We start from the raw sequence: 16,139 nt of genomic DNA on the forward strand, positions 1-16,139 counted from the left end.
TTATTATTGAATTTGTGTAGCATACATGATAAATTCATACTTGACTATGTTGGAAAGGATTAAATTTTCCTGTAGCATTTTAAAAGATGAACAAGCAATTGATTAGAAAAGAAAGTGCTTTCTAAGGTGAGGAATTATGGTTACAATTTTGTTTCCTAAAACACATGTATTTGAACATTTAATTTCATGTTTGTATTGTGTAACACCCCCTCCCAGAAGCCGATTCTGAAGCTCATTTCCAGACAACACTGAGCATGGCAGCTCTGAAAAGGGACAGGATTTACAGTTTTCTATCACTTACTGCCGGGTGCTTTTGACAGTTATATGTTAAACTTCCATTCAGTGGAGTTTCTTTTTGCCTTTCATTGAAGTTAAGTGAGAGTGAAGTTGATAGCTTCATGGAGAAAAAGTCAACACTGTTCTAAAAGTGCACATGTGTCTACACACTTACCCCTCGCCAGGTCTGTGGAAGCACACACGTGTTCTGCACGCTTACCCCTCGCCAGGTCTGTGGAAGTGCACGTGTGTCTACACACTTACCCCTCGCCAGGTCTGTGGAAGCGCACATGTGTCTACACACTTACCCCTCGCCAGGTCTGTGGAAGCACACACGTGTTCTGCACGCTTACCCCTCGCCAGGTCTGTGGAAGCACACACGTGTTCTGCATGCTTACCCCTCGCCAGGTCTGTGGAAGCACACACGTGTTCTGCACGCTTACCCCTCGCCAGGTCTGTGGAAGCGCACATGTGTCTACACACTTACCCCTCGCCAGGTCTGTGGGGGTGAGAGTCATTCAGTTCCCATCTGACTCTCAGGTTACCTGACAGGACCTGTGGAGAGAAGCAGGAATCTCTCATACAGCAAGGCTCTCAGGATCCATTTTTCTTTCACAAGTGTCTGTCATAAACTTTGCCACAGAAGTTAGACTGTTATGATTAAATACGAAGTAAACCAATGTCTTTGGAATTTAAAACCGATGAGACTGAGTTCCAGGGGAAGAAAAATGAGCTACATGACAGCACTAATCCTTATAGGGTAAATGGCACCAGTATCCTCCTATCTACATTAAGCAGAAAGCAATTAATTAAAATAAATGTTCTGCCAAGATTATTATACCTGTTGCTGATGATTTGCTCTGAAATTAAGTCTAATTTGTTCGGGAACATAAATCACAGTGGAGACTGAGAGACAGGGCAGGCAGACTCATGGTGGACTACTGGCTCAAGTCTCACTGAGCCCAGCTTTAGAAAATATTTGAGGTTCTACACGTGGTAAATATCATTGACCTAACCCCAAGGAATAACACAGAAGCCGTTTTTATTTTCTGCAGTTCTATCTTTTCCTCTCACACCCAGACCCCGATTCGTTGGGAGCCAGAAACTGTTTTTCTGAGACATGGTCTCATTATGTAATTTATGCTGGATTGTGCAAACCAGGCCACCCTCCTACCTTAGCCTCCTGAATGCTGGGATTACAGGCGAGTGGCACCACCATGACCAGCTCAGGAGCCTTTTTACTTTGAGACAGGGTCTCAAGTAGTTCAGGTTGGCTTCAAACGGGGTGTGTGTGTACACACATATATAGAGGCTGACCTTGACCCTCCTGATCCTCCCGCCCCTCCTGAGTGCTGGGATTTTACGGGTGTGTGTGTACACACATATAGAGGCTGACCTTGACCCTCCTGATCCTCCTGCTCCTCCTGAGTGCTGGGATTTTACGGGAATGCACTCATACCCAGCTGCACAAACTGACTTTTTGCCCAACAATTCTTTGTTCTTTGTTTTCTTGCAGTTCTGGGGGTTGAACCCAGGGCCCCACACATGCTAGGCAAGTACTTTAGCAATTGAGCTTTTATCCACAGTCTATAACTTTCTAACAATTTCATGGGCTACACGTATTGATGGCGGTAGAGGCTTTGTTATCAGAGGCCAGGGCTCTAGTAGGAAACAGTTTATCATGTATTAGCACAGTCTCTGGGTTTTCCACCCTCAAAGACAGAGCCCCGATATAGTAGATTTTTTGTTTTTTTAATTTTGGCTTCTTTGTCTCCCGTGTGTAGGGTAACTTACATTCTGAGTGTACATACTGGGCAGTGAGGCTCAAAGGGGCCGGCATAGTGAGGAAGTGGGAGGAAGGGAGTTCCAGGAGAGATGTGGTAAGGTTGGCGTGGCCTCAAGACACTGAGTAGCCTGTGCAGCTGGTTTCTGGTTTCCCCTCTTGCCCACACCTGTTATCCCAATGCTCAGGAAGCTATGGCAGGAAGATCACCCAAGTTTGAATCCAGCAGGGTTACAAAGCAGGTGTCTGTCAAAAACCGAGACACAAAACAAAACAAAACCCTAGCAATTTCTTTCCACTGTCAAATGGCTATGCCCTGGCAGCAGGCCTTCTAACCTTAGATTTTGGCAAGTTTTTTTGTTCTTTTGTTTTGTTTGGGGTTTAAACCCCCACCCCCCGAGCCTTTCCATGACAGAATGCTTAAACACATGACAGTTTCTTTTGAAAACCATAGTGAACGAAGGCTGTTAGAGCAATACCATGATGAAATGCAGTGCAGTCACCCAGGTAGATGGAATTTGTGGCTTCACTTACTAGCTGGCCAATTTGGGGCAAATCCCTGAGTCTTAGAATCTGTTTTTAATCTATGTAATGCAGGTGGCTAGACCCCAACTTTGTGGGAACTGGCAATAGGTGGGAGGCACATTGTAAGTATATGGGTGCTTCATAAATACAAATCCCAGCAGCGCTGCCTTCCAGGAACTCTGACTTCCCACTGTGCCCATTGATGGTGTCTCACTTGTGAGCAAAGGCACAGACTTCCACTTCAGCTTTGTCGGTTGTCCTAAGGTCCTCCTCCTAGGTTGGAGTCCAGTCCAGGAGCACACGTCCTATTCAGTTGTCATGTCTACTTGGTCATCTTTAATCTGGGACACAGTTATTCCATAGAATGCCTTCCAATTTGGGTTTGATGTTTGCTCGTGATTAAATTGAAGCTACGGGGCGAGAGAAATGGTAAAGGCATTGCTGCCAAGCCTGACCACCTGAGTGCATGCCACTGTGTGAACTACACTAGATGGACCCTATTCCTGGTACTTGAGGTTTCACTTGGCAAAAGGTGTCTAGTTGGGGCATTGTTTCCCCTGTGTGGTAGTTTGAATGGAATTGGCCCCCATAATCCCATATTCTCCTAGGGAGTGGCACTGTTAGGAGGTGTGGCTTTGTTGGAGTGAGGATGGCCTTGTTGGAGGAAGTGTGTCACTGTAGGGGTGGGCTTTGACATTTCATATACTCAGGATACCACCCAGTGAACCTGTCGACTTCCTGTTGCCTGCAAGATGTAGGACACTCTGCTGTTTCTCCAGCACCATGCCTGCCTGCATGCTGCCATGCTCCCTGCCATGAGGGATGGAACCTCTGAACTGTAAGTGAGCCACCACAGTTAAATGTTTTCTTTATAAGAGTTGCTGTGCGCATGGCGTGTTTTCACAGCAATAGAAACCCTAGCTAAGACGCCCTTTTATTTGGTGACTCCAATATATTTTAGAAAGCTTCTATAAGCCAGGTGGTGGTGGTGCACACCTTTAATCCCAGCACTCAGGAGGCAGAGGCAAGCGGATCTCTGTGAGTTCGAGGCCAGCCTGGTCTGGTCTACAAGAGCTAGTTCCAGGACAGGATCCAAAACTACAGTGAAACCCTGTCTTGAAAAACAAACAAACAAAAAAAAAACAAAAAACAAAAGAAAGAAAGAAAGAAAGAAAGAAAGAAAGAAAGCTTTCTCCAGTAAAATAGACACCTCAAATGGCACTTAATGTTAGTTGTTCTTCCTCGTTATTCCCTCTCTTACCCCTCTCTTCTAGCCTCCTCCCCATTTAATCCTCCCACTTTTGTCTCCCCACATTGCTCTATAGCTATGTATTCTATTTCCCATTCCTTGGGATATCCTGCCTACCCCCAGTCCCTTACTCTATGCCTAACCTCTGTGGTTATAAGGATTATAGCATGCCTTTTGAAGGCATAAAAGCTAATATCCACATATAAAATGAAAACATACAGTATTTGTCTTTTTGGAGTCCGAGTTACCTTACTCAGGATGGGTTTTTCTAGTTCTATTCATTTACCTGCAAATTTTATAAATTTTTAACAGCTGAGTAGTATTCCATTATGTAAATGTACCACAGTTTCATGATTCATCTTTTGATGGACATCTAGGCTATTATGAATAGAGCAGCAATGAACATGGATGAACAAGTATCTGTGTAGCAGGATATAAACTCTTGGCATATGCTGGAGAGTGGTATAGCTGGATCTTGAGGGACACTGATTCACAGCTTCTAGAGGAACCACCTTGATTTCCATAGTGGAATAGTTTGCACTGCCCCCACCAGCAGTGGAGGAGTGTTCCCCTTGCTCCACATTCTCACCAGCATGAGCGGTCATTTGTTTTAATTGATCTTAGCATTTTGATAAGTGTAAGATGAAATCTCAAAGTAGTTTTGATTTGCATTTCCCTGATGACTAAGGGTGCTGAATATTTCTTTAAGTGTTTCTCAGACATTTGAATTCCTTTAGAAAACTCTGCTTAAGTCTGTACCCCATTTTTTAATTAGGTTATTCTTTTTTAATGTCAAGGGTTTGTTTTGTTCTTTATATGCTTTAGATACTAACCCTCTATGGAATGTATAATTAGTAAAGATCTTTTCCCATTCTGTAGGCTGCCTGTCACTTTGTTTGAATGATGGTGACCTTTGCCATACAGATGCTTTTCAGTTTCACAACGTCCCATCTATTGATTGTTGGTCTTAGTGCCTGTGTTATTGGTATTCTAGTCAGGAAGTTATCTCTTGTGCCAATGAGTTCAAGGCTATTCCCCATTTTGACTTTTATCAGGTTCCATGTATCTGGTTTTATGTTATTTATCCACTTGTGGTATGGGAGGTCCTTCTGTCTATGTGTTGCTTTCATTGGTTAATGAATAAAGAAACTGCCTTGGCTTGCTGATAGGGCAGAACTTAGGTAGGCAGGGAAAACTAAATGGCATGCTGGGAGAAAGGAGGCAGAGTTAGGAGAGATGCCATGGAGCTGCCAGAGACAGACACTGGAATTTTACCTGATAAACCATTGCCACGTGGCGATACACAGATTAATAGAAATGGGTTAAATTAAGTTGTAAGAATTAGCCAATAAGAAGTTAGAGCTAATGGGTCAAGCAGTGTTTTAATTACAGTTTCTGTGTGATTATTTCAGTTCTAGGCAGCCAGGACAAACAAGCGTCTCCTTTCTCCAACACACTTGGACTTGAGTTTTGTGCAAGGAATAGATATGGATCAATTTGGATTCTTCCACTTGCTGGCATCCAGTTTGACCAGCACCAATTGTCGAAGATCCTTTTTCCCAGTTTGCATTTTTGACTTCTCTGAATAAACTGAATTTTCAAGTTAGCCACAGGCACATCTTGGGGAGAAAGTCTGGGATTTTAAGCAAGCAAACGTGCTATCAGTTGGGAATGAACCTTACCTGATGGAGGAAGGTCATTGGTTAAAAAAATAAAGAAACTGCTTGGCTGGCCCTCATAGGTTAAAACATAGGTGGGAGGAGTAAACAGAACAGAATGCTGGGAGGAAGAGGAAGTGGGCTCAGACTTGACAGCTCTGCTCTCTGGAGCAGAGACGCAATGCTCCTCTCACCCGGCCAGACACACGCGATGAAGCTCCGACCCAGGATAGACGTAGGCTAGAATCTTCCTGGTAAGCACACCTAGCGGTGCTTTAAATGAATACAGTGTCCGCGTAATTATTTCAGGGCATAAGCTAGCCATGTGGGCGGTTGGGGTGCTGGGGATGCAGCCCCGCTGCTCTTATTACTACACTTACCTGACAAAATGAGGAAGTAGGAAGGCACCGGCACACCTCTACTCCTGAGGAGAGAAGGTGTCTTCTAGACTAGGGACCTTCTCAGAATGGACCGGCACAGCCAGATAAGTACCAACAAATGGAGTTCCTGCTGAAGTTGTCTGTAGACATACTTCCCCAAACACCCCCCGATCTTCTCTGACCTGGGAAGCTAAGCAGGCTTAGGTCCAGGTAGTACTCAGATGAGAGAAGTTTGTTTGAGACAGGGTCTCATAATGTAGCCCATGCTGGTCTGGAACTTGCTATATAGCTCAGGCTGTCTTCAAACTGTTTGGTCTCCTGTGTCAACCTCCTAACTGCCAGGATTGCAGGTATGTGCCACACCACTTGTGGTAAGAAAGTTTTACAACAATGTGATATTCTATGATTGCCAAGTACAACAACAGGCTTGTTGAACAAGTTTGGTTGTAAAGCTTGCATAGTGAGTCACACATAGAATGATCTATAACTAGTTCATGCCCAGTGAAGCAATCTCATAAAGACAAATGTGTTAAAGGCAGTTGGTCAACTATTACTACAATTAAGTAAAATCCAGAATTTATATTTAACTCTTACTTTTGTTTTGTTTTGAGACAGGGTCTCTGTATATAGCCCTGGCTGTCATGAAGCTCACTTTGTAGATCAGGCTGGCCTAGAACTCAACAGAGATCCTTCTTTCTGCCTCTGCCTCTGGGATTAAAGGCATATACCACCATGCCCTTTGAGACAGGGTCTCTGGATATAGTCCAGGCTGTACTGAAACTCACCTTATATGCCCAGCTAGTATCATACCTTTCTGCTATCACCTCCTAAATGCTAGGATTACAGGTGGGTGTTACCACACCATGCTTAACTCCTACATCGTGTGTGTGTGTGTGTGTGTGTGTGTGTGTGTGTGTGTGTGTGTAAGAGAAAGAGAGAGAACATGCGTGCACGTGTGCATATGCACTTAGGAACATGTGTTTTACTGGGGAAGAGCTACATTCCAATTTGTTTTTTAACTCCGACTTCAACATTATAAATTATATATTTGAAGACATGGGGAAGGGCTGGCGAGATAGCTCAGAGGTTAAGAACACTGGCTCTTAACCTCTTCCAGAGGACCTGAGTTCAATTCCCAGCAACCACATGGTGGCTCACAACCATCTATGAGACCTGATGCCCTCTTCTGGTGGGCAGGCATACATGCAGACAGAACATTGTATACATAATAAATTAATAATTTAAAAAAAAACCCAAAATGTTGAAAATTAAAAAAAAAAGACATGGGGAAGAAATTGTACCTTTGATGAGTGTTTCAAATGAATATATTGATCATAATGAACTACATTAAAATATCCATTTTTCATTGCTATTAGCATATCTCTTAAGATTAGTTACAGCCAAGCATGGTGGTGCATACCTGTAATCCCAGCATTTAGGAGAGTGAGGCAGGAGGATTGCTGTGAGTTTGAGGTCAGCCTGGGATGTAGTGTGGATACTAGGTCAACCAGGGATACATAGCAAAACTGACTGAAAGTAAATAAGTCATTAAGACAAAACACAGAATATTTAGGCTACATATCACCCCCTGCATGTAAAATTGTTAACAAATCCAACCCTTTAGGTTGAGAATCAACAACCTCCATTGGCCCTGTAGAAAGTTGATTGGTGTACACTAGTTTTGTTCAAAATGAGCATATAGTTGTATGTCTGGGATGGAAAAGTTATGAATAATGTGTGTGTGTGCATGTATAAGTGTGAGTGTGTGTGTGTACGTGTGTGTGAGGTCCAGAGGTCAACCCTAGGTGTCTTTCCTCTGGTATCATCCATCTTGGTTTTCTGAAATAGGGTTTCTCGTTGGCAAAGAGCTTGTGAGAAGCTAGACTATCTGATCAGCAAGCCCCAGAGATCTGCCTGTCTCTCTTCCCACATCTGACTTCATGTGAATTCTGAGGTTCAAACTCAGGCCTTCATGCTATCTCCCTAGCCACCCCAATTAACTTTTGATAACTTTTATTCCCTTTCAAAACTACAAGTTTTTATGTTTCTTTTCATTACATTTATTTAAAATGCAATGCTATCTCTTTAAGTAGGAGTAAATAATTGGGCTAGGCGCTGGTGGTGCATGACTTTATTCCCAGCTCTTGGGAGGCAAAAGCAGAATGATGACTGCAAGTTCAAAGCCAGGCTTGTCTACATAGTGTGTTCTAGGCTAGCCGGAGCTACACAGTGATCCTGCCACAAAGCAGACAAACCCCAAACAAACAAAAGCAACGAAGAATTAGCTGAGAATTGTCTTCATAAAAGTCAACCATCAAGCAGAAAACTAACAAAAATCCAATCTAAATTAAATACTCTTAAATTTTTGATATTAAAAAAATCCAAAAGGCTAGAGAGCTGGCTCAGCAGCTAGTGTTGCTTGCTACTCGCTGTTCTTTCAGAGGGTTTGGTTCTCAGCACCCACATCATGTAGCTTACAGTTGCAACTTCATCTCAGGTCTCTAAAGGACACACGTGTGCACACACACATACATCATGAACCATACATGCACATAAAAATAAATTGTGGGTCTAGAGATGGCCCAGCAGTTAAAATGTTTGTTGCCCTTCGAAAAGACCTGAATTCAGTTCTTGCACTCATATTGGGTGGTTCTGGCTGCTCTTCCAGACGACTCAGGTTCAACTCTGGACACATCCATAGCGGCTCAGAATGCTCTATAAAACCAGTCCCAGTACCTCTGCTGGCCTGCTCTGCCCTTTATTTTTTTTTTTTAAAAAAATCGAAATTACCAAGCTAAGAATAGAAATGAACAACAACAAAAAAAGGAAGGGTCAGATGGGAAGAAATGCATGAGATTTGAACTCAGGAAAGAACCTAGCAAACGGCCACCTCAGAAATAAGTAAATTACCAGCCATTCACAGAAGAGAGTCTAATAAAATTGAAGAAAGAATGTTGAATAGAGTGGGAAATAGACAAGAAACTAGAAGCAGAAAAGTAAAAAGGGTAAGAGGAAAATGCGGTGGAAGCGGGAACTGCGCAAAATCACCAACCTGTGTATAGTTGAAGTCCCTGAGGAGAAATAGTAGGGGAGAGCTCATTTCCAAAGACTAATTCAAGAAAACTTTCTAGAAATAAGAGAATTACAACTTAAATGGACCTTTCAGGGACTTGGCGAACTGACCTATATCAATTAACTGCAAGACATATTTTGATAAAAATTTACACTTCTTCATTTTATTATGCTTCTTCGCTTTATTTATTATTATGAGGGGGGCAACTTTAGGGAGTAGCTTCTCTGCTTTCACCCCATGAGGTCCTGGGATCTAACTCAAGTTGTCAGGCTTGCATGGCAAGTTCATTTACGTCCCCAAATTTAGCCTTTAAGGACAAACTTCTGGCAAGGGGCAAGAGGGTGTGGCTTGGTGGCAGATTATCTCTTTTAGCATGGGGGAGGCCAGTTTCATCCCTAGCACATACACACAAATCCAGACAAAAGGTCACGTTATAGATTGGAAGAATAGAAAAAGGCAAGTCAAGGCCGGGCGGTGGTGGCGCACGCCTTTAATCCCAGCACTCGGGAGGCAGAGGCAGGCGGATCTCTGTGAGTTCGAGACCAGCCTGGTCTACACAGCTAGTTCCAGGACAGGCTCCAAAACCACAGAGAAACCCTGTCTCGAAAAACCAAAAAAAAAAAAAAAAAAAAAAAAAAAAAAAAAAAAAGAAAAAGGCAAGTCAAGAATTCTCGAACTAGCCTGGCTGTCTTGTGCATAATAAAACAATTCCAACTGAAATTTCTTTTTGAGATGTATTTATTTTTATTTTCTATATATGAGTGTTTTGCCTAAATGTATGTCTATGTACCATATGCAGTGCCCACAGAGGCCAGAAGAGGGCGTGGGATTTCCCCCTTGAAACTGAAGTTACAGGTAATTGGGAGCAGCCATGTGGATGCTAGGAATTAAATGGGTCCTCTGCAGGAGCAGCAAGTGATCTAAATCACTGAGCCACCTCTCCAGCTCCATCCAAAACAGTCTTAAAATGAAAAGGCACCAGAAGGGACTGGGAATAGGGCTCAGAGTACTTCCTCAGTATATTCAAGACCCCAGGTTTGGGCCACAAGACTGCAAATAAATAAATAAATTGTAATCCTTCTGCATGGGAAAAAAAAACTCTAAAAATCAGGATTCTACATCCCCACACCATTTCTTTGAAGAATTGCTTGCATGCATTATTAAGACAAAGAAGCATGCTAGAAACTCAAGCAGCATTTCTGTATCACAGCTTTAAAGAAGAATTCTTGAACAGAACAGCTGCCTTTGAATTAAGTTTTTATTCTTCTTCAGAATGACTTTATCTTGGTGAATTCAATCACAGTGACCCTATGCCCAAATAAAGGCTACACTAGAGTAACCTCAACATACCTTTTTGAGGTACATGAGACCCACAAATGCATGAATATATGTCCATTTTCTCCAGGATGTTTTTATGTGGAAGACTCTAAAACTTTGGACTATAAAAACAGTTGAATGCTGTAAACAGAAGTTAAAGGGCCATTCTTGCATTAGTTAATGTGTTAAGGAAACCCCAGAGGGGGCACCAAAATATCACATTAAGGAATTTTTAAAAGCAACTTCCCCTTGATGGGCTTAAACCAAGAGTGAGCCCAGTTTTGGATTTTCTACCTCTCCCTGTGTCATTTGTCTGTAGTTGGTGGTTACTGGCCTGTCTATAGTCTGTCTGTTCTGTATGTCTGCTCTGTGTGGCCCAGTTGCCTGTCTGATTTGTCTGTGTGTTGTGCCTTTGTGTTGTTGAGCTTGTGTGTATCTTTAACAAAGGGTTTTCCTCTGTATTTAATGAAGAACACAGAATCTATGCTCTGGGAAAGGAATGAGAGCTTCTGTACAGAAATCTTTAACAGTTTCACAATGGAAGGCATCACTTTACTGACCCCACCCAACCCAGAATAACAGGCAAAACCACATAGATGTAACAACGTATATCCATATGTTGCTCCCAAAATTTACTGTGGGTATTTGTTTTGTTGAAGGTTGCTTTCAGCAGACGAGTACAACATACAAGCACATGCAGAGCTAGTATTCTGGGTCAGGGGCATGGAAGAATACATAACATAAGATGAAAGCTATGTGCTCAGCTTAAGCTATCAAAGCTGATCGCATGGGAAGTCCAAGACATAGTCAGGTTGCTCGGTCACATTGTTCTTAGGTTACACGTAAACAGACTGAAAACAGAGCAGGGCAGCAGGTTAAGGGCACAGTCCTAAAAGATCTTGAGGCATATTATTTTTTAAAAAATATTTATTTATTTATTTATTTATTATGTATACAATATTCTGTCTACATGTATGCCTGCAGGCCAGAAGAGGGCACCAGACCTCATTACAGATGGTTGTGAGCCACCATGTGGTTGCTGGGAATTGAACTCAGGACCTTTGGAAGAGCAGGCTATGCTCTTAACCGCTGAGCCATCTCTCCAGCCCCTTGAGGCATATTATTAACTTAGCTGCCAGGTCTGGAAAAAGTTCAGTGTCTGAAGGCAAGAGGTTTATCCAGAAAATACATCACCACACATTCTAGTGAGAGGCTGGAAGGCAGTATGAATACTTTAACAGCAACTGGGTAAGAGGCCGTTCCTGTGATATTTTGGCAAATAACCTGGCTGCCTTCTGCCCTTAAATTAAGAACTTGCCTGAAGCTAATGGACTAATTTCTTTGGTGGAGGAAATTTCAAGACACCATAACATTGAACCTGTGGTGTGGTTGTTATTGATAGCACTTATGTTGGTATACAAGGAAAAAGAACAAATGAGGCAGAAAGAAATACAAAATTGAAAATTTTTCTGCACCCCGAGAAGCCTCTTCACCGACACAGCAATCCAAATCAGACCAAATCAAACCGAATTAGAAAAAGTCCAGAGAGGAGATAGGGAAGAGAGACTGAAAAACCATGTGTCTGTTTTCTGGGGGGCAGTTTAAATACCCTGTGGGAGTGGTCTTGAGCATCTCTGGGGGAGAAACCATATTTGGTGGGCTTTCTGAGATGAGGCAGGGTTTGGGGGGCAGAAAGGGGGGAAGGGAATTGAGGTGGTACTTTCGCCAGAATATCCCAGACTCTTTGGGTATTATGGATGCCAGGGGCTGGGGTGGAGCTTCCACCAGAACAGAAATGTGTAACTTGGTGAGAAAAAGAACACTAGGAAGCTTCATGTTAGAACCAGAGCAAGTGCTGGAAGAGAAGCTCTAAATAGCAAGGAGATGAGCACAGTTAAAGGAAGGCCTTCAGCTCTGCACTGGAAAGAGGGGTAAGGTGCCCCATCCAGCCAAGCTTCCAACTTGTGAAAAGCAACAGAATAAAAAAGGGTGATGCTAATGTGATTCAAGGAGGTCGGTGTCCATCCTAAGCTGGCAGTCAAACTTGGTGCTGACTTCAGAGTCACGAAGAATGCAAGGGTGAAGGGGCCATGTATTCTCCCTCCCTGGTTTCAGAGGGTCACTGAGGCCATGGGTAGGGCAGGCTCTGAGAGACCATTGCATGAAGCTGTGAAAGTGAAATCTGGGCTGTAGTGGAGACCCCAAGATGCTAGCGATGCTGGAGCTGAGAGACAGCTGCCAATGAGAGCTGCAGAGAGGAAATGTGTTGGGGGAGGTCTGCTTATTTGTTCCCAGCCTCCCTGACGCAAAATAACCACACAGAAACTTTATTATCTAAATCACTGCTTGGCCAATCACCTAAGTGTATTGCTAGCTAGCTCTTATATCTTTGGTTAACCCATTTCTATTAATCTGTGTATTGCCATGTGGCCGTGGCTTACCAGCAAGTTTCCAGCATGTCTGTCTGCGGTGGTGGCTCCATGGCTTCTCCTGACTCCACCTACTCTCTCTATATATCCTTTCCAGCCTGGCTATATTCTCTTAAGCCACTGGCTAAAAGCAGCTTCTTTATTCATTAACCAATAAAAGCAACACATATATACAGGACTTCCCACATCAGAAATGGAACCAGTCCAAAAGAGAGCTAGATGCTGTAGGCAGCAAAGCTGGAGGGATGAAGCCATCTAAGCCCTTTGCTACTTGACATGGGGCTACAGCATTTGCTGTTTACAGGATTTGGTGTTTTCCCTGCAGGGTTCCAATCTTACTTTGGTCCAATACTTCCTCATGATGCCCTCCCTCCCATTCCTCTCTTTTGGAATGGTAATGTATATTCTCCACCATTTATGTTGGAATTATGTAATTTGCTACAGTTAAGAGATTGCCTTGAGATCCAGAAGAGACTTTGGACCTTCAAAAAGTATTGAGACTGTGAAAGAGGATGGGGACTTTGGAAGTTGCATTTTGCATCATTGTGTAGCAAGCCTATGTAGGCCAAGGAGTGGACTGTTGTGGTTTGCATAAGAAAGATACTTCATAGGCTCAGGTATTTGAATACTTGGTCCTTAGATGGTGGCACTGTTTAAGGAATTTTCAATGCTTTGGGTGGACTTTAAGATCACATGGCCTTGACCCACTCCTGGTTCACACTCTCTGTGCTTCATGCTTTCAGTTGAGGATGTGATTTCTTGGTTTCTTTCTCTGGCTGCCAAGTCTGACTGCTATTATGCCTCCCCCATGATGGACTCTTATCCATTTGGAACTGCAAGCCAAAATAAGCTTGCTTTATTTATTTATTTATTTATTTTTGGTTTTGGTTTTTTAAGACAGAGTTTCTCTGTGTAACAGTCCTAGCTGTCCTAGAACTCACTCTGTAGACCAGGCTGGCCTTGAACTCACAGAGATCCGCCTGCCTCTGCCTCCCGAGTGTTGGGATTAAAGGCGTGTGCCACTACCACCCGGCAAACTTTTCCTTCTATAAGTCACTTTTGGTCACTATGTTTTATCATAACATCGGAAAAGAAACTAATACAGAGTTTGAGGCCAGTTTGACCTACATATGACTCTGTCTCTGTGATGGTTAAATGACAATGGCCCCAGAGGTTTAATTTCTAGTTGATAAACTGTTTGACAGGGTTAGGAAGTATGAGGTAGGTGTATCCATTTTGGAGGCAGTGTGTCACTAGGAGTGGGTTCTGAGGCTTCAAAAGTCATGGCAGATCCTCTCTCTCTCTGTGTGGGACAGTTGCCTATATTCTGTCAATCATGTTTTAAATAAACGCTGATTGGCCAGTAGCCAGGCAGGAAGTATAGGCAGGACAACCAGACAGGAAGTATAGGCAGGTCAATGAGAACAGGAGAATTCTGGGAAGAGGGAAGCTCCCTCTGAAGTCCTGTCTAGACACAGATGAAGCAGGATGTGACTACGCCACTGAAAAAGGTACTGAGCCATGTGACTAACACAGATAAGAATAATGGGCTAATGTAAGTTATAAGAGTTAATAAGAAGCCTGAGCTAATGGGCCAATCAGTTTATGATTAATGTATACCTCTGTGTAATTTCTTTGGGACTTAATGAGTGTGGGAACCGAGCAGGACAGAAACCTCAGACAATGCTCTCTCTCTCTCTCTCTTTCTCTCTCTCTCTCTCTCTCTCTCTCTCTCTCTCTCTCTCTCTCTCTCTCTTTCTCTCTCTGCCTGCTGCCTCTGGGTTGGGGCTTAATGCTCTTGGCTACTGCTCCAGCACTATGCCCATCTACTCCCCACCATGTGGATAATGGACTAAACCTCTGAAACTATAAGCAAGACTCCCAATTAAACACTTCCTTTCATAAGAGTTGCCTTGGAGGGGGGGGCTGGAGAAATGGCTCAGTGGTTAAGAGCACTGCCTGCTCTTTCAAAGGTCCTGAGTTCAATTCCCAGCAACCACATGGTGGCTCACAACCATCCGTAAGGAGTTCTGGCCTGCAGGCACACATGCAAACAGAATACTGACAATACTGTATACATAATAAATAAATAAATCTTTTTTAAAAAAAAAGAGTTGCCTTGGTTATGATGTCTCTTCATAGAAATAGAACAGTAACTGAGACAGAAGTTGACACCAGGGACCAGGGTATTGCTGTGACAGGCCTGATCATGCTGTTTGTTGGAGGAATATGGTAGACTTTGGGACTAAGGACAAGAAAAGCAGTTGAACATTTTAAGTGGGGCTTAATGGGCCATCCTAGTAGGATCAAGGAAGATAGAGTAGGAAGCCCGTGAGGGTGATGTGGAATATGGGAGCTCAGCTCAAGAAGTTTCAGAGAAGAAAAATATTGAGTCGTCTAGAGATCATGCAAAGTCTGCCAGAGGCTAAATGGAAGAGTTTTGGACTAATGGCATTGGCAGAGGAGATTTTAAGACAGCCTAGTATTGACTCTGGCACATTGTTAGTAATAATAACTTTTATGCAGATCTTTAATGAAAAGGAGAAGTTGGGGCAAAAAGAAATACAAAATGTATATATACATACAGAAAAAGAACACCAGGAAATGTAATGTTGGAGTCAAGTTTGTGCTCAAGGATTTTGAAAAAAAAAAAAGCCTGATTCTAACAGGAATAAAGGAACTGATGCTTTCAGGACAAGATCCTGCCTAACAGGATATTTGCACAATAGTTTGGATGAGACCACACAACATGAATGTAATGTTGAGGAAACATCAGACAAAACCCAACCAAAGAACACTCTGTGAAGCGACTGTGTTCTTGAAAAACAAAGCAAGGCCCAGTAACTCTTCTAGATTCAGGGGGCTATTAAACACTCTGCCTGCCACATGACCAGATTGTATACTAAAGAAAAACATGCCATAAAGGTTATTGCTGGGACTCACAATTCTAAAGACTGCATCCATATTAAGCTTCCAAAACCAGATGATGATCATAGCAGACATGATCTTTGTCTAAGAAAACAGGCACTGAAGTATTAAGAAGTAAAGCAGAAACATGTTTGCTACTTCTACTCGAAGGCTCAGAGAGAATAAAATAGATGTGAAATACATACACATATGTGTGTGTATATGCACACATTGATAAACTCATCTATAGTTACATGTGTACACATACATACATCATGAAAAGAATGAAACAAATTGCTTAAATGAGTTGTCATGGTTTGTTCTAGACTGACTTGGGTAAGCTAGAAATGATATTTCTCAGAGTCTTCATCCTATACAGAGATTACCGTGAAAGATCTGTAATACTAGGAAAAAGTAGTGCTAACAAACTTGGGAGCACATGCTGTGCCCCAGGAAGCCAAGTTTGACCAACCATATTTAATAAGCCAATTACGGTTACAGTCTGTACCCTAAGAAGCCAGGTCTAGCCACCTATCCTTGAA

Source organism: Microtus oregoni, unplaced genomic scaffold (genome assembly GCF_018167655.1).
Source record: "Microtus oregoni isolate MIOR12 unplaced genomic scaffold, Mior012 000147F_ref0000457, whole genome shotgun sequence".
Taxonomy (NCBI): domain Eukaryota; kingdom Metazoa; phylum Chordata; class Mammalia; order Rodentia; family Cricetidae; genus Microtus; species Microtus oregoni.